Source organism: Aquila chrysaetos, chromosome 9 (assembly GCF_900496995.4).
Source record: "Aquila chrysaetos chrysaetos chromosome 9, bAquChr1.4, whole genome shotgun sequence".
Taxonomy (NCBI): Eukaryota; Metazoa; Chordata; class Aves; order Accipitriformes; family Accipitridae; genus Aquila; species Aquila chrysaetos.
This window is the reverse complement of record NC_044012.1, coordinates 1,633,378-1,654,779: the sequence shown is the minus strand read 5'-3', so window position 1 is coordinate 1,654,779 and position 21,402 is coordinate 1,633,378. Positions and strand designations below refer to the sequence as shown.

The following is a 21,402-nucleotide window of genomic DNA, read 5'->3' as shown; positions in this document are numbered from 1 at the left end:
TACTGTTATAAGTATAAAAGATTACTGGGGTGGAATAGATTGTCGACACCAGATACTGACCGCAGTCAGAGCGCACAAGAGGAGACACCAGTGCCAACTGGGCAAGTCAGGGCAGTGCCATTACGCTTACACAACACTCTCCTTCGCACAGCTATTTAAAAGCAGCGTAACATTGCAGCTTCAACAGAGACAACAAGCGTGCCTGAATCACGGGAGAGAGCTATGGGGAATTAATTGCTCCAGAACGAAAACTAGAAGAGTAAGCACAATTTATTTTGCCACATTCTTAAAATGAAATAAGAAAACATTTAAACACTACTGCTTATTTAGATAATACACACTGGAAGACATCTTTTACTGCTGGCAGCTTGAAAGAAAAGAACATAATTACAATTCCAAGCATGAAATGAGCTCTCTTCCACACATGCCTGAACCAAGTCTAACTGTTTCACCAGCTGTAGTGAATCAAAGCAGGCAGAATTAAACAGAAAGGACCTAGAAGCAGCAGCTCTTGATGCCTTTAACCTAGTAATTGCATGGCACCTGGATCCGGAAGGACTGCGGAGGATTTAGCAGTTGCAGATGTGCAGCTGATGTGGTGCACGGAGCATTTGATCTCCCTGGAATGCAGGACCCCAAACAATGCATCTGTGTGCTGGCCCATCACACACCCGAGTGTGGGCCCGGGGGATATATAAAAGCTAACATTATACTGCAATTCAAAAGAAAAAAGCCACAGCATGAGCTTGACTGTTGTTTAACTAAGAGAAAAACAATAGCAGCTTTGGTCTTAAGTATCTGCCAGAATGACCACTAGCCACTTCCAGATACATTCTTTGTTCAAGTACTTCAATACTACGTTGCTTCATCAGCCGCCTAAAATCACAAAGGTAAAGGGGGCTACTAAACATAAACCCACAGTGACATCTGTATCTCCAACTTGTCAGAGAAATTGTTAAAACAGCTCTAAACCAGAGTTATTAGCATTATGCCCCTATAGTGAAACCAAGTACTGACTCTTCCCATTTTTTAATTTTAAGTGTGACGCAGAAATCGACTCATCTCACACTTCACATCAGTTTCACATCTGCTTTCTTCGAAGGGTACGAGTCCTCACAATGCACCATTAAAAAAGGAATCCCAGCTAAGACCCTTCTCCTGCAAATCCAAGCCAAGCTTCACACGCGGGCCCCAGGAAAGCCCCCAGACTCAGGTGCTGTGTCCTTGCCTCCCGCACCACAGCCCGGAGGAGCCGAGCTCCGGCTCTGCTGCTTCCCGGGAGCAGCCAGGCATGCCAGCTTGTCCACGGGCACCATACGTACACAGCAACACAGCTGTCCCTCCAGCCAGAGCAGTTACATCATCCACATGGCAAAACAAAGCTGAATAAAAGAATAAACTACATAGGAGTTAACATTGTTAGACTAAGAGTAACTCTAAGCTTGATCCAGCATTTGAATAGAGATTTCCACAAGAAGTTAATTCTTTTGAGATGAGTAGCTGGGAAAGCTGCTGTCCATGTTTCTTCTTGAGAATGAAGGGAAGCCCAACCTGAAAGGTTTATGAATTAATTCTGACCTCTGGTATTGCCCAGGCAGTAATCTTGCCAGTACAAAAGCATCAGCACTGCCGTTGGAGAAGTATTCTTAAAGTGTCCAGGAAAAAGAGAAGATGATAACTCTCTCAGCTGAGAGAAGTGGACATTTCCCCTTTCAGTTTCTATATACGCATGTATATATTTCCTTAAGCTTGCTTGGTTTTGAAACAAAAGCAGAAGTACCAGCACAGTCACCTAGAGCGGTGCCACAGAACATCTTGTGTTGCTGCACAAGGCTATTTGCACCTTCACAGCATTTTTCAGGCTGGCACTAACAGACCACCAACGCGCTCGCCAGCCTGCAAACACAACACAACATCCCCCCGAGCAGAGCCTGGGCTGCACTGGCAGGTACTGGGGCTGTAAGCTAGACAGGATGAGTATCACTATACGCCCAGCTGTTCAATTATTTCCCATAAACGAACATGAATTAAGAGGTAAGCATTAATGCCCCAGGACCAGAGATACAGCAAGCCGACAACAGTTCAGAGCTCAAACATACAAAGCTGGTAAGGTTTCCCTATTTCAGAAGAGCTGCTCCCTGCCACCCACACACGACATGGCCAAGGCAGCCAGGCCTGACTGTGCCCTCTCCTCCTCTAACTGGTATTTCCACAGCAAAGACTTCACCTGAGAATAGCCTGGCACACGGATTGCTGGCTTAAGACTATGACCTGAAGAGAGGACACGAGCAGCTTGAGAGGGACGGGTGTAGTCTTCTGCTATGCACTCAGAAGGCAAAAGAAAAGCAGTTCATATTAAAAAGATAGTTTAAGGCCACTCTTGTATCATTTTAGCTGAATTCAAATGTAATATTTTAATTTCAGTGATTTCAATTACTGCAATTTTAGCTAGTGCCTTAAACTTCATACAAAGTGTTTGAAAATAGGATTGGCTACAATAAGCTAAAAATAAGCAAACCTGACAAAAACAAAAATTAGGAACATCGTATATAAAAATGACACAAACCTCAGTGTATGTTGAGATATATATATATATGCATATTGACTTATTCTGCTTTAAATCACCTCTTCTACAGCGATCTTTCCTTCGCCATTTTTCAACCCCAAAAGAATTACCATTTCTTTCCAGACAAGAACTTCTGCCAATATTCTGGAGGGCTGAAGTCCAAACCACACATAGTTCAACAACAGCAGAGTTGAACAAAAAGAAAAACTATAGCTTTTTTTTTTTTTTTTAATTATACCTTGTGAAAGTATGGCTGAGCAGGGGAAAAAAAAGAAGTCAAAGTCATTGATTAATTCCAGAGTAATGAAGAAGGTTTATAGCACACTGGAATAAATATTCTACTAAGTTTATCAGATTTATCACCATCCTTTAATGTCTAAACTCAAGGTGGCTCTACAGAAAAACATACACTACTCTGCAACTCCAATACTAAGATGGCTTAGAGTCCACACATTAATACTTTTATAGGCAAGGGTTTCATAACTAGGTCAAAGCAGGGGGGTGAAGTTTTAAATTCCTACTCACCCAGCAGAAAAAGCCAGGATCAACCTCCTTTCCCAGGGATCCCCAAGGTTTTAACACGGAAAAAAATTCCAACTTTGCAAAACTGCAAAATACAGCCCTCTTTCAACATCTTTTAATTGAAGCCTCTCCAGGACCATGTCTTGAATTATGACCAAACTTTCTGCTAAGCTACAGACCACAGCTCTTTACTGTCATCATCAGAAATGCAAGGTTTTCAGTAATTAAAAAAAAATAAAAAATATCTAAATCTGTATCAAGAAGTAAACCTACAAAGGCTCACAGCAGAAAAGGAACTGGAAAAGTGCAAGTGGTAACCAGAACTACTCTAAGGTATCAGATGGACTTCACCAGTTTTTACCTTCAAATGTTAAAGCCATGAACACTTACGGTTTTAACAAAAAATGTCTCACTACTTTGCCCAGTACACTCTGTCCTCCTTGTTTATATCCGAGAGTCGTTCCAAAGAAATTTAATAAGGACTACACAAAAAAAAAAAAAAAGTCCAGTACTTTCTTCATTCCTCCGAGCTACTGTAAATTAAATATGAATATAGAAACTACTTCTGTGAGCAAAGGAAAACTCTGCATGAGGAAGACTTTTTTTTTTTTTTAACTGAAGTTTCACTAACAAAAGCATTCACTTTAAAGTGACACCTAACCTTAAAGCCACCACCTTCTCTGGGACAGAAGTATTAGTGGCAGCACGGTATTCTGAAAGAAGCTAGACTTGCCTGCATGCCTGGTCACAAGTATACAATTTATATGTTAACAATACGGAAAATCCCTATACTTGCAATCTAATTTGAATCCTTCACCCACCCCCTCTTAATTTAGCATTACAAACCAGTAAGTCTACAGCAGCCTCTTGGAGGTATCCAAATTGCAGACTGTCAGCTTGAAGTATTAGGAAGACACCACCAATAGGTGATCAAACCGGCAGTTAATCACATCACTGACAACTATTGTGGTGTGCAAAACCATCAAAGTTGAGCTTTTTTGTTCACATAATTTGCTTACTAAATTTTGCTACAGTGCCCAGAGGCATTTGGGCATGCAACGCTGAGAAATAATTACGCTTCAGCCAAGGCATGCATGTTGCACAGCGCTTTGCAAACACGTCACTGGAATTCCAAGCTACTATTATGCACAACTCATTGCTCTAGTTATCTGTCTTGAAGATCTAATTAATCCTCTTGCTCATCATCACCTAAGCTTACACAGGAGTGTCTCAAAGCTTGGTGCCGTTTCGCAAGTATGAAAAAAAATAGATTAAACAGCTCTGAAGACTACTGTGGGAAGAGAGACTGTCAATCCGCATTCTTTTCATCCAGGCAGGTACAAAGCACCACGCGGGACTCGGATGAAAACCTCCCCTTTGGTCCCCATCCTGCACTCCTTTCAGACCGTGGGAGTTAGCCCCAATAACAGGTATCTTGCTACAGGAAATCTAATCTGCATTTCAACTTTAATTGTGGATGACCTTGAAATAGGGGACATTTAAAAATACATATGCATGTACACATACAGCTGCATATGTACACCCAGAGCTATAGGTATTTTAAACGCTTTCCTACCTTCAGCAAGATTGAGGTCAAGGGAATGAGGAAAGTTTCTGTATCTTTAACCAAACATTCAAGTATATAATTCATATATTCAGGTACTCCTTACTTTAAAGCACTAAATTACCAAGAAACTGCAAGGAAAAAGAAAGGAAAATTTAGCTGTGTGATACCTCACTGAATGCGAAGCCCAGAGGAACTGCTATGTCCCTGCTACCGGTTCATTTAGACAGAGATCTCCTTTTAGACTGTTGTGAAAGCATCATTAAAAACTAGAGGAAAAAAGAATTCAGGACTGGCCAGCTGCTACATCCAGATGCAGTCCTAACTGTAGACAGGAAAAGAATACATGGCGCTTTTTTTCATAATTTGTTTTCATGTTTTTATTTTGTCAAATTATTTACTACCTGTTGTCATTTGATTTTGACTTCATATAACTTTTGCATAGCATTAAATTTGTGCCATTACGTTAATTAACATCATTTACAATACAATAACAAATAGACTTACTATCAGTCTCTGAGGTTAGTTGCTCAAGATAACTCAGGAGCAGTAGACTTGGTTTATTCCTTCACTATTACCCAAGAGCAAAGAAAGCTTTCATTAAACGTCTCAGAAGTTAAAGTTCCAAAACAAAGCTCTCCAATGAATGCTTTTCCACTAACTTAAAATAAATTTCTGTGAATATTTATTTCCTACATTATCTTCAACCAAAATGTGCCTTTCTATTACAACAGTTAATTCCAACTAAGAAAACGTTGAAAGGCTTCCTGCAAAACACAAATACAGGATATTGGCAAGACTACAAGAATGAGGTAAAAACTACTGAAGACAACAAAATAATTTTCTTCTGACTGCAAACATAAAAAGGAAGTATATTTCTTATACGACACCAGCAATAAGTCTAGGTCCAACAGAGAATAACCAGAGCTGTTCAACGTTGACCTTTGAATCCTTATACCATCAGTTTAAACAGCTGAAAAAATATATAAAATGATAAAAATGACCAAAATCAAAGAACTCCTCCTGCCATACCTACCCACATCCATCAGACTGACAAGCTCCTCTCATTTTTGCAGTTCCTCCGTGTATTCCCCCCCCCCCCCCCCCCCCCCATTAGTTTGCTGTCGGCGTCTGGCCAACTGCTCGAGCTCAGCTACGCCGGGTGCGAGTCAGCCTTGGGGAGAAGCTCAAGGTGCCCAAGTACTGTAAACACATCCAGTCCTCACACTGCTATCCTGCCTTTCACCAAACTTGGAAACAAACTGAGTGTCAAGACTTCCAAGAAATTCAGAATTAAGGTTAAATGTTATCATCTGAAGCCAAGAGAAGTCACAGATAATGTACTCTTAAAAACACCTGAGCTCTGCCCCACAGAGTCCAAGCCTCCCTGCAAGGTGCAGGACAACATTTAGACTAACAGCTTTTTCGAAAACCCTCTGAAGTCTGGAAGTATTAAAATTTTCTAAGGGTACAAGAGGAATTGATAATGGCATGCCAGGTCCTTCTTTATGGCAACTACAGCCGCCAGGAACAACAGATGCACCATTCTGGGCTTCTTTTTCAAGCCTTACAGACTACTCCCATCTTGCAAATCCTCCAGACGATTAATTACAGCAAGGACTAAGTCCTCCAAGACCTTCCCCAGTTCTTCATCATATGAGGGTTGTTCTCCTGTCGTAACAGTGAGGCACAGGACCTGCTCTCACCCGAGCACTGCTCCCAGCCATCCCCAGCCATGCACAGTGCCCAGGTATTTCCAACAAAGCCCACCAAGATACAAAAGGCAGTAGCATGCGCCTGACCCGAGAACAGAGCTGGTCTCTGCTGCTTGTATACTACTACAAGATAATAATGTATATTTACATTATCATATCATAGGATGAGTCCAGACACACACATTGCGCTGAAATGCCACCAAAATCCAACAGTTGTTCTTTTCGATCAGACAAAACCCAACTTTTGACACCAGTGGCAAGCATGCAGGTGATATAAAGCTGGGAAAACTGGACATCACCTCGACAGAACCCTCAGGCATACATGCTGTAGTGTAGATAACCACCAAAATAAACATTTGGAAAACTGAACTCCAGTGACACAGTAAGGAAGAGAATAAAAATCCTGAAGAACATCTGGCCTCAGGCTGCAAAGTCCTTCTGTATTAAAAAAGTGTCATCACTACCCTCCATGTGACAGCACTGAAGTCAACCCCAGTAACTGGGATCTCATGTCCCAAAACACTAACACCATTATTTGATGTCAACCCATTTTGATTCTGCAGTATAAATGTAGGAGTGAAATCCCAGCCCCGGATAACGCGGGGTACAATACGCAGTAGTCTGTCTGTCTGTCCTACAATCGATGCTGTTTCCAATGTTCCCACAACTCCCACACAACAACCATCAGAGCTGCCTCCAGACCACCTCTCTCCCAGTGACCCTAACTACCACCACCAGCAACTTAACATTAGCTCTACCAAAGTCAGCCCACTTGGATTAATTCACTTGGGCAAAATTAAACAAATTAAAAAACCAAGAATCCATGGCAAGTTTTACTTGCAAAAGCAAACACAGCATCCATTTACAGTGGCGATTTCCTAAAATAAATTGTACACATGCCTACCATCTCCTTTCCTCTTTGGAGTGGTTAACCCAGAAAGGTGGAAGTTACACAAGCACATTCCTGTTTGATAAGGGAGACCCACGCACTGACTTCACCAGGAATAGCTACTGTGCTCCAAAGTAACCCCTAATATTGGTAACTATTTGAATTTAAATTTTGAATAAATTTAGATGAAAGATTAAAGAAAGAATGTTGTTCTGCCTTTCCAGCACTGTGGAGATGCTTGCCTTTTATAATGAGGGAGCCAATAAAAATAACAAGGGAGAAGATTTACACCCAAGCTCCTCAGAAAAAATAAAGAATGAATTACTGATTTTTGCAGCTACTTAGTGGTAGGAACAGATGGTTACAGGCAATAGTATTGACAACTTAACAAGCTACCACCCCCAAAGGTGAGCTTCTAAGACTGGTCCAAATTCAAGAGTTAAAAACATTACAGCTGGGACCGCTGCTCTCGAGGGGAAAGGGAGAGTTTTAGCCAGTCCCACAGTGCTTCAGGAATCTGCTTTACTCACTGCTGCATTCTGCCACAGCCCTCACCAAAGGGCTGTGATTTCCCAAAATGCCCCAATGTGGCTGCCTGCAGCCATCTGCCTGCACCCGGGATGAGCCTGGGCAGTGGTGAAGGCAGGCAATGCAGATTAAACAGTTCTGAGTAAAAGCAGAGCTTTCAGTATTTGCCTACCAAACCAAAGCCACTTCTGAGGACAGAACAGCCAGGCGTGCCAGCTTCCCAAAATGCCCAGGCACAGAGAGAGGTTCCGAGAATTCAAGCCCCTTGAAGCTTCTGCCATGGTAAGCACAGACGACAGCCTGTACCCCTCACTCACTCAAATGTCCACAAGAAGATGCAAGTTTCTGCAAAACACCCAAGAAATCCCTTCTCCCAGCTCCTGTACTTCTACAGCAATTGGAAGCTCAAGATCAAAATACTAATTAAAACATTAACTTGTTAAATACGATTCAGTGAAGTTATCTTTGAATTTCTGGAGAAGTCCAGCAAACTACTATAAAACAGGGATAACATGCAGCATTGCCAAAACTGTCAGAATACCTGAGTTCTCAAGCATCTAATTAAGCCAGTAATGAATTAGACTGAGCCTGCAAATCTCAGCCCTTGTTGTCCTGTTCTTCTAAAATTAAAGCTCTGCCAAGAATTTAACCAAGGGAACAGAAATAATGATAACGCCTAGTCTCCATCTTCACACTTGACATTTAAGACTTACTTTTCAGATGCTTCTCCTATTTTTGTCAGAAGTCCCCTCCCAAATAATATCAATAAAGCATATCCATCAATTCTGCATTCGCTTGCAATAATAACAATGCCCCCCTTTCACATGTACCTATTAAAGAAAGAGGCTGCACCTGGCTGTTACACTGTTAGACACTTCGGTGGTTCAGGCAAACCAACTATCATGCAAGGTTTCCATAAAATTCACACTCCGGGTTTTCTGCCACTTGACACCACCAAGCAACAACTCCCACCTCAGGGGGATGTCAGGCGGCTGACCTGTACCTGTCGGACACCGACTGTCCCACCTGTAGCTCCACTACAGATGTCCAAGTCACTGACACACGCATCTCCCTCAGTATTCATGCAACAGAAACGCATTCCCCCAAACACAAAAAACTACTTCCTCCCCCTTAAAGAACTCAGGGGTTTGAACGTCAAAATCACCAGGCTCACCATTATCTATATGATTATTTAAAAGAGCAAAAGATAAAGGAACAAGACCATCCTAAACCATTATTCTTTCAAGAAGTACAATGGTAAGTCTGGTCTTATCAGCAGGCCTTTGGTCTGCAAGCTCCTTAGGGTAGGAACAGATTGCACACCTCTTGCTGCCAAATGCATCATCTGCACTTAATCATAGCATGATGGATATCTTCTGAAAACAAGCTATTTCAGCCATATTTTGTGTAATCCTGCCATTCCACTCCAAAGCCTGTCATCTCGCACCCAGAGTGTCACTTCCTCAGGGTGGAGACCGTCACTTCAGTCCCTTTCAAGAATAAATACACTTTGGTGCTACACAAAACACTCATAAATAAATAAAACCATCACTCCAAACACTGCACCTCGCTCACCGCACCAGAACCTGCCTGAAAACACTTTTACTTTCAGAAGAGGTCGCACCCAGGAACGCCATTGCACAACAATGGAAGCAGTAACTGGCCCCTTACATGCCAAATAACCTACACATTCCCTTCCCGAAACCTTGTCTCCATGTGTCACCCAGGCGGTATGTCTCATAGGAATCTTCCACCGTGAAACAACACACTCTGCCAGTTACTGGAAATTATGATCCTGTGCACCGTCTACGTTACAAGCTTGTTTTAACGACTTGTTCCTAAACACAACTGTGATTTTTAAGTGTAGAGTACATTCACTGATATAAATCTACTAAATCCTAACTCAAAGTATACTTTTTTTAAAAATGAGGATTTTTGCAGTCATAATGTAGCCCCTTCTGAGAACAAAATTATTCAAAAACAAGTAGAGTCAGGGAAAAAAAAACCCAACCAACTATTTCCCTTCTTTTTAGGTAACTGTTGCCATGGCTTTGTCTAGTTGTAATCAGAACATGAGAGGAAGGACAAGAGCTGTATCTGGTAGCAGACTGCTCTTACCAAGAACTCCCTTCCGTGTCATGGTGAACACACAGCTCTGAATTACACCCAAAGAACAAGTCAAGCAAGACATTTTTCAAAGAAGCTTCTGCTTAGCTCAGATCTGTTCATTAAAGGTGCTGTATTGTGCACATGGGCCAGGTTAGCTTTTTAGCAGTGGAAAGGTTAGTGAAAGTGAATTAATGTAAGTGCTCCACTCTCTAACATCTGACATGCAAGAAAGGAGCCTCCCTACCTACACTTCTCCTAAAAGGTACGTTCAAATTGAGGGCATGTAGGTGGCATCTGCCAAAAGTGGCATGTGAATAACATTGGCAATTTAACAAATTCTGATAAAATACAACGAACTGTAAAAGCAGCAATTCAAACACTCAAATGCTTATGCTGAGATTATATTTGAGAATTCAGCTTTTTCACTGGGACAGGGGAAGGATTTTAAAGCTCTTTTCTGCAGGTATCAGCAGTGTTTTGTGTCCAAAAACTCAAGCCCCATTTGACTCGCAAAGAAGTCTAGGCTCACAATAAAACCGCCTCTGCTTAACCTCTGCTGATAGTGAAGATAGGGCTTTAAAAATTAAATTTAGATTGTATAACTTCAGTGCTGTCCATTGCAGAGCACAAAATGAACAAACAGAAGTTTACTGCTCCTAAGGGCCATGGAAACCCACCTCGCATACACATAGGTACGACAGCATACGAGCACTGTGCCAGAAGAGCACTGGGTAGGAAATGCTCTCTAACAACCCATCTCCCATCCACACTGGCTGCAGCCTTTCCCAGGCTGAGCCATGCACCAGCACAAACCCAGAGTGCCTCGTTTGAAACACTCCAGGCAAACCCGCACCTGAAGAGCCACCCAGCTGGTTTACGGCACTTCCAAAATCTGAATTTTTCTGAGAGAGAGGCCTCCACCATTTCAGGGGTGGAGTGAGGACCACAGCAGAAGTCAGTCAAACCCACAAGCCACACAGCTCCACTTCTTTACTGTTACATGAGACGGTTAATTCCACTTGCACATGGCTTCCCCTCCCCTCTCCAGGCCCTGCTTCATAAAACATCAGCTTCTCATCCCAAAAGCCAACGTTTCCATACCGTATCCCAAGACCACAGGAAAAGCCTCACTGCTCAGGTCGGCTGTGACCAACATGCTAAAGAAAAAACATACACTGCACTGCTTCTATTGTGTTATCTTCCAACCCCTCTAATTTGCAAGGGATAAGAATTGAAACACGTGGAAAAAGCACCCAAAAACTCAGAACACTTCTATGCAAAGAAGTATCTTCTTTGTTGAATACTAAGTCTATTTCCCCCAAAGCAGTAAAAATTGAAAACTGTATATGAACACGTTTAAGAACATTAATAGAAAAATACCAAGCAGTTAAGTAACACCACATTCCACCTAAACAACACTACCATTATTGCAGCATCTGACTTTCAGAGGACAATTCAATCCTGGAAGCATGTATTGTAATTGCTTTTCCACTACGGACCTCAGCTATACAATTGTATCCTTCTCGGGAGGTCAGAACAAGGCACGGCTGCAGCTCTGAAAAGCAATTCTGTTTAGCAGTGCTACCTTATTCATTCTTTTAATCTTACACCTACATATTCATTATGAACTCCGTAAAATACCACTGCCAAAACCACCATCAAAAGCCGCTGCAATCTCTGCTGCTCGGAGAAAGCCTTGACCCCACTGCTTCCCTAATGAAGATGTCGGGAAAGCACGAATCATACCAGCTGCCAGCTCCGGGGACCATTGAGTCACTGAACCCCAGAACAAGCCCAGCATGATGCAGCCGTTTCTTGCTGTCAACAAGCGAAAAGAAGCTACCATGATGAACCTGGCTTGTTTCGAGAAAATCGTTCAAAACAGTTCAGTGAGAAAATACCTGTCCTACTCATTGCAGCATGAGAGCTGCCGTGTTGCAGCTGTTGAGGCTATGGGAAGACAGCATCTCACACAGTTGACTGAACTCCCTTTTTCTCCACCCATTTCGACAGGACCTCTGCTGTTATTACTATGGCAAGCTGGGGAAAAGAAAAAAAAAAACAAAACAAAACAACGAAACAAAAAAAAACAAGTCCCTTTTGGAGAACTGAGGGTAGCAATGTTTGTAGCAACTCCTGCATTTCGCAATAAAGGAGCCATCTACTGAAATGGAGAAATCTCAGACTTTCCTAACACTTCCTGCAGTGGAACAGGCCCTCTGCTCCCGCCCCACAACATACCACAGCATTTCTGGTCCTCCAGAAGCTGCACCAATGCAACTACTTCTGGGTCAGCAGATTGTGCCACAAACAATCCACATAAACCTCTAAATATTTATATTTTATTTAAAAGCAGAATATCTTGGTGATCAGGTTAACAGCACACCATCACAAACAGTGGTATTGGCACATGTGGAACAAGCCACCTCCCAGGGACAGGAACACCCTGCATCAGGTGTGCAACCAAAGGGAACAGCAGAGTGGACACCCTCCAAGTCCCTTTCCAGCACCAAAGCTTTATTTACATTAGCCGAGCTATAAAATGTGGAACAGCATCATCAGAATAGAGCAAACACTGCAGGATCTTACTACAAAGGTAAGCCTGGTCCTGAAGATCAGGCTCCTCAGCCTCTTCCAACAGGGAATCCAGGCAGCATCCCTTACAGCAAGTCACATGTACAAGTTGCTTGGACAGGGGAGAAAAAAAAAACTGAAACAACTTGGTTTGTGCCCCAGTGCGTTCTCACTCACAGGTTTACAGCAAAGGCAACCTCATTCTCGTGGTCACAAATGGACAAGTGACAAAAGCTGAGCACTTTCACGATACACCACCTTCTCCTCAGGCAAGACAGAAGGCAGCACATCATCACTCTGCTAGTTTGGCACACAAGCACCAAGGCACCCCATGGTTTTACCCATGCACAGCATGAGGAGTTAAAGACAACAATGACTTGCTTTTAGAATGACTGACTTTTAGGATGAGAGGTTTTTACTCAAGCTTGGGCCAGACATTAATTCTGTTCAATCCTTGGGCTACTCAGATGATGGCATAAACTGCACATCAGTGCACTGGCTGGTAGCTGCATGATAAACTGCAGTGACTGTGTATGGTGTAGCCTCCCCACCAGCACAAAGCCTATGAATTCACCTCTACAGTTTCAGAACATGCCAGATTTGGGCAATTTTTTCAGCCAACACTGGAGGATTCTGATCATCTCCCCTTGTTCTCTTCTCCCCAACATCTCCATACTGCAGTAGCCTAGGAACGGAGCTATTAGACCCCAAACCAATATGCTTTTTAAGTAATGCAATAGTCTGTCTTTGCAGAGCAGTGGATAAAAACTTATTTTACTGGAAAAGGTCACTTAACCATCATCTCCCAAGGCTCACAAAACCCACAAAGCAAAATCACTCTTTTTTTGTTTGTTTGTTTGTTTCAGAAGTCAAAGAAACATCTGACTTCATAGTAATTATTTCTTTCTACGCAGTGTGAATGTTTTTTCACATCACACATCCTCAACCTTCATCTGTCAAGTTTTTCCATCCACAGTTTCAGCTAGACCCATAATCAACATAGCATGGCTTTATATAAACAAAATACAAAACATTCAGAGAGAAAAGGGCTAAAGACAGAGAAAAGCCTAATGTGGCAAACTTCTAAAGGGCAGCTACCACAGTGATGCAGTGCATAATTTAAGCTCTCAGTAATAATCCTAAAAGATATCAGTGGCCAAAAGGCAGGTGATTTAGCCAAAAGGCCCTGGACAGATGCAGTTTGCCATAATGCTCTATAATCTGTCAGGAAGCAAGTCATTTTGCCCAGTGGGCAAGTATACTATGCAAATACATTTGAATGTTCAGTAAGTTTTCATTTAAGTGAAAGGTCCTGTAATGAATACTATCCTGTTTTTAAAAGTATTTTTTGAATGCAAACAAGCAAAACACCATTTACTTCAAAACTCGGAATGAAAAATCTTCGTACTGAACTCTGAAACATAATAGGTAGTAAACAACCTGTTTTATAATTGATGTTAGGATTCAGCTCAGTTTTTCAGGGAACTGCAGAGCGCCCATTAAGGAAAGAGTTACTGCATACTACAGCAAAAGGTCTCACACTTGATACACTTTAATTACTTAGCTGCAGCAGGGGAGAGTTACTGATGCCTAGTCTGTTTTGTTTCACTGTGAAAGCCTTCTACTGCTATTAATATTCACCAAGGGAAACCGAAATAACGTCTTGCCTCCCTCTGAATACCTTGGAATTATTATGGACAAACTAAATACAAAGGTTTTTGTTTTTTTTTTTCCTCAAAGTCCAGGACAAAGGAAACCTACCAGCTTGCAAAGCCACCTGATAGAGCAGACCTGTATTTCTACATATAGTAACTCTCCTTCAATAATGGCCTTTATCATAACGACAACTTCAACACCAATAATCCCATTGCAGCATAAACCAAGAGGTCAGCCAAGTACCCAAAGCCCCACAGCAGAAGCAACACACTAAGTTATCCACTGAGAGCCTTCTCCATAGCGTTTCTGGGCATGCTGAGGATGACCTTGAACTCTGCACCGCTCCGCTTCCCCTCCGTAACACTGCCATGACACACACTGCAAAGCCGAGCTCACTGAGAGCAGTGAACAACAGCTTTTATTCAGCTTGCAACACACCAAACTGCCAGTACTGCGGAAAAAAACCAGCAAGAACAACTCCTTCCTACCAGCTACATCTATATAATTTTGCTTTCCAGAGGACAGCACCGACCTCCCTCATCCTCTCTCAAAATACTGAGGGAAAAATCTCTCCCCCCCCCCCCTCAAATTCCACTCTAAGATAGCCTATTATTTCTGCATCTGCTAACGCTACCAAAAAGTTGAATCCTAACACTGAATCAAACTGTAGTCTCAGCATATTGGGAGGTTTCTCTGCCCAAAATGAAACATAGGTGCCATCTGTTTCAATTATACTAATCACAAGGAGACATAACATTGTAAAACTGGCACTTTTTAATAGACTTTGTGTTGTGGGGTTTTTTTTAAAGACATTTTGAAAGTGAAGAGAAAGAAAGAGGACCATGATAGACTAGAGGTAGAAGACTATTTAACACTCAGCAGTCTACAGCAGCAACAAGCTACACAGTCTGCTGGACAAACCAATGCTGGAACTGCCCCCATAGGAAAGTTAACTTTTGCTTTCACTCAAGTCAGGGAAAAACTTGCTACATTTGAAACAATACGAAAGTGAAAGGGCATCTTAGAACTAAAGACATTTCCTAAGATATTCTTGGTTAGTACCTTCAAGTTATTCCATGGAAGTTTGCAATTTTTACCTTCAAATTTCAGAGAATAAAGAAAAATTAAAAAAACAAACAAACAAACAAAAAAAAAACCACAAAACCAAACCACAACCAAACCCAAAACAACCAAACACATCAGCATGGACACAATCACTTGTTAGGTAATAAAACAGAAAATTTGGACAGAAGCAAGGTAAATATTTACCGATTCCATAGTTGAAAGCTGTTGTTAGCAGGACATATATTAAAATCCAACAGAGGTGTGTCCCAAAAACGCTGTGTAATCTGAAAAACACAGGAATTAGTTCATTAGAAAATTATAACACACAGTTTAATTTTATTTACAATGAGCATGCTATATTTGAGTACATGAAAGCTACTAAATACAAATCCTTGCCTGATCCAGAAATAAACTTTCTGATAACAAGTCTACACAAAGAGAAGAATAAAAGAAATTGTGGAAAGCTTAGCAGAGCATCAACCAAGTTCCATAACCTTCTGATAATAGATTAAAAAAAAAAAAAACAAACAATTACTTGTCTCAATGTTTCTGTAACCATCTGTGTGGTTTTACAGTAATTTTATTTACAAAAAAAGGTATGTGCCCCCCCCCAACTGTGAACAACTCATGAACCAACAGCCTACGCAGGGAAAGAGTGAACTGCCCACGGCTTGCTACCAGGTGCCCTGTGCCCGTAATTCACTCTCTTGAACGACTTACGTCAAATTACCTGTGACACAAGCACTTTCTTTTTAAGAATACCTTTGGATCCTTGCTCTGAATAGCAGTTAATTTATTACAAAGCTCTAACTTTTTCTTTATTTTTCAAACAGCTCTCACTGCACCTTTCAAGGATATTTTTCCAGCTACAGATTCCCAAAGTGAAATTTCCGACGCCGGGCAGGAACCAGCAGGAGCTCTCAGCACCCAAGGCAAAGGCAAATTACATTCATTAACTGGGCAACTAAAGTGGTACATGAAAGGGTTGGCAGACGATCCTGACCCCAAAACCCAGTACCTGAACTCTTCACCACTTCTCACGACAGAGGAACACCCAGCTGCATGGTGCTGAGCAGTCACAGGTGACTGTCATGTCAGCACTGGCAGAAACCCGACTTGCCCGACAAGCCTGAGGGCTGCAGCTAAACCCAGCCTATCTCGTGACTCACCCAGCTCTGCCTGCACGCCTGACAAGCGCGTTTGCTCCGAAATAAATTTCTCTCCCAGCCAGAGCAAACTAGTCTGTTCCAGGTGAGATCTCCACTGAAGTCACTATCGTTTTGCAGGTGATCTGGCCTGCTCCACAACTGCAGAGGGGACAAGTTTCGGACAGCACAGCTCGGTAGGAGCCTGTATGAGTCCTATGAGCATGGGCAAGCCTGAACTACTAATAAGCAGGTTTGAGAGTTTGCAATGTGGAAGACCAGAGAGCTTGGGCATAGCCACGTGTCAAACACTGTCTTATCCCAGATTTTTTATGTTCATGATGAACCACAACACCTCCTGATATCTGCTCAGCATTAGCAGGTTCTTACTTCCACCTTTAAGGGACCTGTAAATATGGAAAGAGTCAACATATGCTCTAAGCAAAACCGCAAAGTTTCTTCAAAACATGCGTTAGATGCGTAATAGCAATAGCTGAGCTTCTGCTACACTTCCACAGAGAAGCGGCTAAATAAAGGAACTTTGTAAAAAGAAATAAGCTGATGGTGTACTGCGGACTACAGCTGCTAAAGCTCAGCCGTGCCGGGCAAGCAGCAGTAACCTGAAGCGCAGGCACTGGGCTTTCCCCAGTCCGACTGAAGGTATTCTGGTCTGCACAAACAGGTTAAAGGGTTAATTGCCAACTCCAAGTGCTGCTCACTGCCAAACTCCCCACTCAAAATCCCACGTCCCATCTGATCTCTAGACTCTCTAAACCACACCGAGGGACACAATGACCAACCCCTGTTCCAGCTGACAATGGAAAATTTGGATTTCTTCCAAATTACATTTTCTTCTAAAAGGAAAAGTTCTAAAAAACAATTTTATACTCAAAAACTCACATATATAAAGTTACAAGTGGGGAACTAAAAAGTACAAGATGTGTTCTTGTCGGAAAAACTACCACTTTTATTTGCTTGCTCCATTTCCAGTTGCCCCTTATGAAGTGGTGAAGATTCCCCAACTCATACAAACCACCTTAACTCCTAGAACCTTCACATACTGGTCCTCCTCCGAATTACACTCTGCTTCTTGTGTTCTTTTTCTAAAACCTCTCACACTGATGCTTTTACTGTGGAGGTCCTTTGGGGCAGCCAACCACTACTTTGTTTTAATCCATTATTATTCTCCCAAATTCTGCCTCCACAACTTCAAGGCTCAGCTCCCTTTTACCATGTTCCAGGGTGCAATGCTTCTTCCAAGAGCAACAGATTTAGTTTCCTGTAATGTTTTCACAACTTAGCAGTCAACAAGACTGGCCTATGTAGAGATCATGACATGCAGTTCAATTTTATACTTTATTGCTGCTTACCACCTTACAAACCGCTTCTCTGATTTAGCTGGATTTGGACACCTGCCTTCCAATGGGATGGTCTTCAAAGAACCATCCAGGAAAGACCCCGAGGCTACCTGGGACAGATACAAGGTGGAGGAGATTGGGAACCCTGGGAAAACCTTGTTTGTTTTGAGAAACTTCCAGTCCCTGATGAAAAGTCAAAGGGAAGATGTCCAGATAAGCAACACAGCTGCATCCAGGGTAGAGCTGCTACCAACTAAGCTAAGGAAAGTCTCAGGAACCACAGTGAAAAGGAGCAGGCCAACATAAAACCAAAAACCCCAAAGGAATATGTAAGGGTGCACCATCCTGACTCAAAAGGAAATCCTGCAGCAGGTAAACTTTTCCAGATGAATGAAAGGGAAACAAATGAAAGTTTTCTGACCTTTTTCTTTCAGAAGAGCAAGGGAGATAAAGACATACAGCTACCTCATGGTTTTTTCCAAGGCAAGTGAGTCCTGGGGCACTAAAGGATCCCCTGATCAGGAACTGCAGTCCTATGGAGTATGATGACCATACTTGCACAGCATCTTCTGCAGCATGATTCCCTTACCCCTTTTGTACTCTTCTCCTCCACAATAAAAGTCACAACTCTAATTAGAGCTATCCACTTAAACAGAGATAAAAGATTAACTGGGGAAAAAAAAAGCTGAACTTCCAATTACATTATCTGGAAAGTCAGTAGTGCTACTTGCTGACAATAGTGACTATGACCAATTCTGAACAAAATTATCATAAAAGTCTACAGAAATCCTGCCCCATGACATACTGATATACAATTTTACAGACCTATTTATATCTACTTCCTGGCCTACATATAGCAATTTTATTCATTATTTAGCTCACACATAAAATACACATTAAGTATTGTAACACTAAAATAGTGGACACATATGAGCCAAGTAAATTTCACAACGAACGGTGTACCATTTTCTTATGAAATGGTTATCAAATTACTCATGAAGTGCAGAAAATACTTCAGCAGAAGATGCCCAATGCACAGATCATGGGCAAAACCAGACTGGTAACATGTATTTGGGTCACTTGCACAATGTGCCTGTTGTGCAGAATCCAAGATTTCAATTTAAAACTAACTTCACTTCCAAAAGCCTGAAATTATAATATTAGACACATTTATCCATCCAATTTTCTTAGCTTTTGTCTGATGAAAATGTATCACTTCACAAACTAACATTACTATCCTTGTTTTCCCTTCTATGAACTTACAATGCTGACCATTGGACAACACTCAGATGCATGCCAAGCTAGCTGCAGCTACACAGAAACCATTTTGCAATGCAAAATGGCAGATATTCATTTTTCCTTTGCATTGAAATGGTAGTATAAATACCAAATAATTAAGTGTTCAAGGTGACCAGATTCTGGTTTAAAGCAGGCTCAAGTCTTTCAAGACCTGTGATGCTTTATTTTATATTAACATGAAGCAATTTGGAAACTCTGGGTAAGCAGACAGTTCCATTAAAAAAAAAATAAGTGTTTCAACCTCTAAGTTCTCCCACCAACTTCTGTTCTTTAACACACAGTCCTCAGCAGTTCCCCACTGATTACTTATTGATTCCTCCTGCTGCACTCCCACACAGATCAGTAAACTTCAGATTTAGAGCGCATGGTGCATTTTGCTAGCATACTTTTGCTAGCATTCATTGAAAAAAATCAGGAATTAAGTAATTCAAACTTCTTTAATCAAAGGCTATCTTGTAACTTTACAGAAATCTGTACTTGAAGATGGAAAATGCTTTACAATCACAAGATGTGACCTGGAAAAAACAGTATATTTGCATTGAGTTTAACTCTAGACTATTTACATCAAAGCAGCTCGGGCAGGCAGTTGAGATGTGGCAGGGGAACACTAACTGGTTCCAGTAGCGAGGCAGGAGGTGGCTTCATAGACTGATGTCAGCCATGAAATAATGAAACTGGACCGGTTCTGTACAGATGCAGCGACACTTAGAAGTGTCTCTATGAAAAATGTGTTCAAGATGCAACAATTTTATACATCCAGATACTTCTAAATTTGATCAACTGAATGCAGAAAGGGTTCTACTTAAATCTCCATTTTACAGTGCATAGGAAAGAAGCCATCAGCTGAAGTCTCACTTCAAGCAATCAAGAGGCCAACCTCCCCACAAGCAAGTACATTTTTTCTTATTAGTGGTTCTTTGAAGCAAAAAGTTGTATTTTGATTTAAAGACAGACTTGCATCAATTCAGATTTTATGGTGATCCGGAACTAAGAAGCATAACAGGGTATCAGTATGAGATTTAGATTCTGGTTGAGATCAACTTCTGAACAGAAAAAACCTCTAGGGAGTAGGACAGCCTTTTTCCACAGGACTCATCTGCTTCCCTCGAAATAATTTCAGGAAGAGACAGAATTTCAATGAGGCATCTCTCTGAGGGCTTCAGTAAAAATATACACTGGGGAACACACAAGACACCAATGAGCTTACGCTTTCAGATAAGCTCCATTACCTCAGATGCAGAATTCAAGGAGGTAAGAATACAACAAATTCGGAGGGAGGGGAAATCTAGAAATGTTTTCCAATGCACTCCATAGGCATCCTCAGAACAACTCGGTGAGACTGCCTGCACAGCTTTACACAGCACCCTGTATACAGACACTGATCTTTCACCCTGCTGAAATGATGAAAAAGACTCATTCTCAGAAACTGTAAAATCACATTACAATTCCAGAATCTGTGAAAACTGGGGGGGGGGGGGGGGGGGGGGGGGGGGGGGGGGGGGGGGGGGGGGGGGGGGGGGTGGGGGGGGGGGGGGGGGGGGGGGGGTGGGGGGGGGTCCCTAAGCAGACAACACTACAAACCTCATGTACTTATTACCAATTACATGGCTTCCAGGAATATTTTTAAGTACCTTCTGCAACAACAGGGATTCTATCCCCGCCTGGTTACAGCACCCAAGTCAGTTAAGAATCCAAATGACAAGTGCTGGAGTTCGGGGAAGAAATTGAAGGGCCACATATAAAGAAACAGTACAGAAATTACTGCCTCCGCTCCTTTCTGTAGGTTTTGCTCACACCCCCTTGAAAGCCAAGGACAGTCCTGCCCACCACAGCAGTGAAAGCTTTCCTCTGGCCTCGAGGGGACATACAACTAATAAAGATCATCAGATTTGTGGCAGTTTCACTCAAGAGACTGGAAATGCACATCCAGACTACTCTACACAGCTCAGGACTATTTAGAAAGAGGAAGAAAAAGAAGAGGTATTGCACTGGAGATCTGAAGGGGAGGGGGAAACGAGTTGTTTCCAAGAAACACACAGAAATTAGAGATAAATAACACGCCTTTAACTGAAATGCCCTGCATCCTATCAGTAGCTTACAGACCAACCATCTCCAAATACATGAATGCTGAGCAAACTTATGTTCAGTGGGACCAGTCACACTCACTCATGCGTGCAGCTGCTCCTACACTTTAAGGAGAAATTTCCAGAAGTGGTGCAAACTACAGAAACTGCCTTTCACTAAAATTTACAAAGAAGCAAATATTACTGCAGCAATCATGATAGCCGACCATGCTTATACAGTACCAATTACCGAAGTGAAAAACCAAAGTGCAGAGAAAATTCCACTAGTGCTTAAAAAAAAAAAGAAAAGAAAAAACCCCTTTCAGTATGTTCAATTGTGACAAAACTG

The 21,402-nt window shown here is 42.0% G+C and overlaps 1 protein-coding gene across 7 annotated transcripts in view; it reads right to left on the bottom strand.

The window, feature by feature from the left end:
• ANKRD11 (ankyrin repeat domain 11) overlaps nt 1-21,402 on the bottom strand; it is a 159,994-nt gene that overhangs the window by 117,430 nt on the left and 21,162 nt on the right. For all 7 annotated transcript variants that reach the window (XM_030023867.2, XM_030023868.2, XM_041125631.1 and 4 more), the window contains exon 2: nt 15,393-15,472. The gene's annotated coding sequence lies outside the window, so the exon portion shown is untranslated. The remainder of the gene's footprint in view (nt 1-15,392; nt 15,473-21,402) is intronic.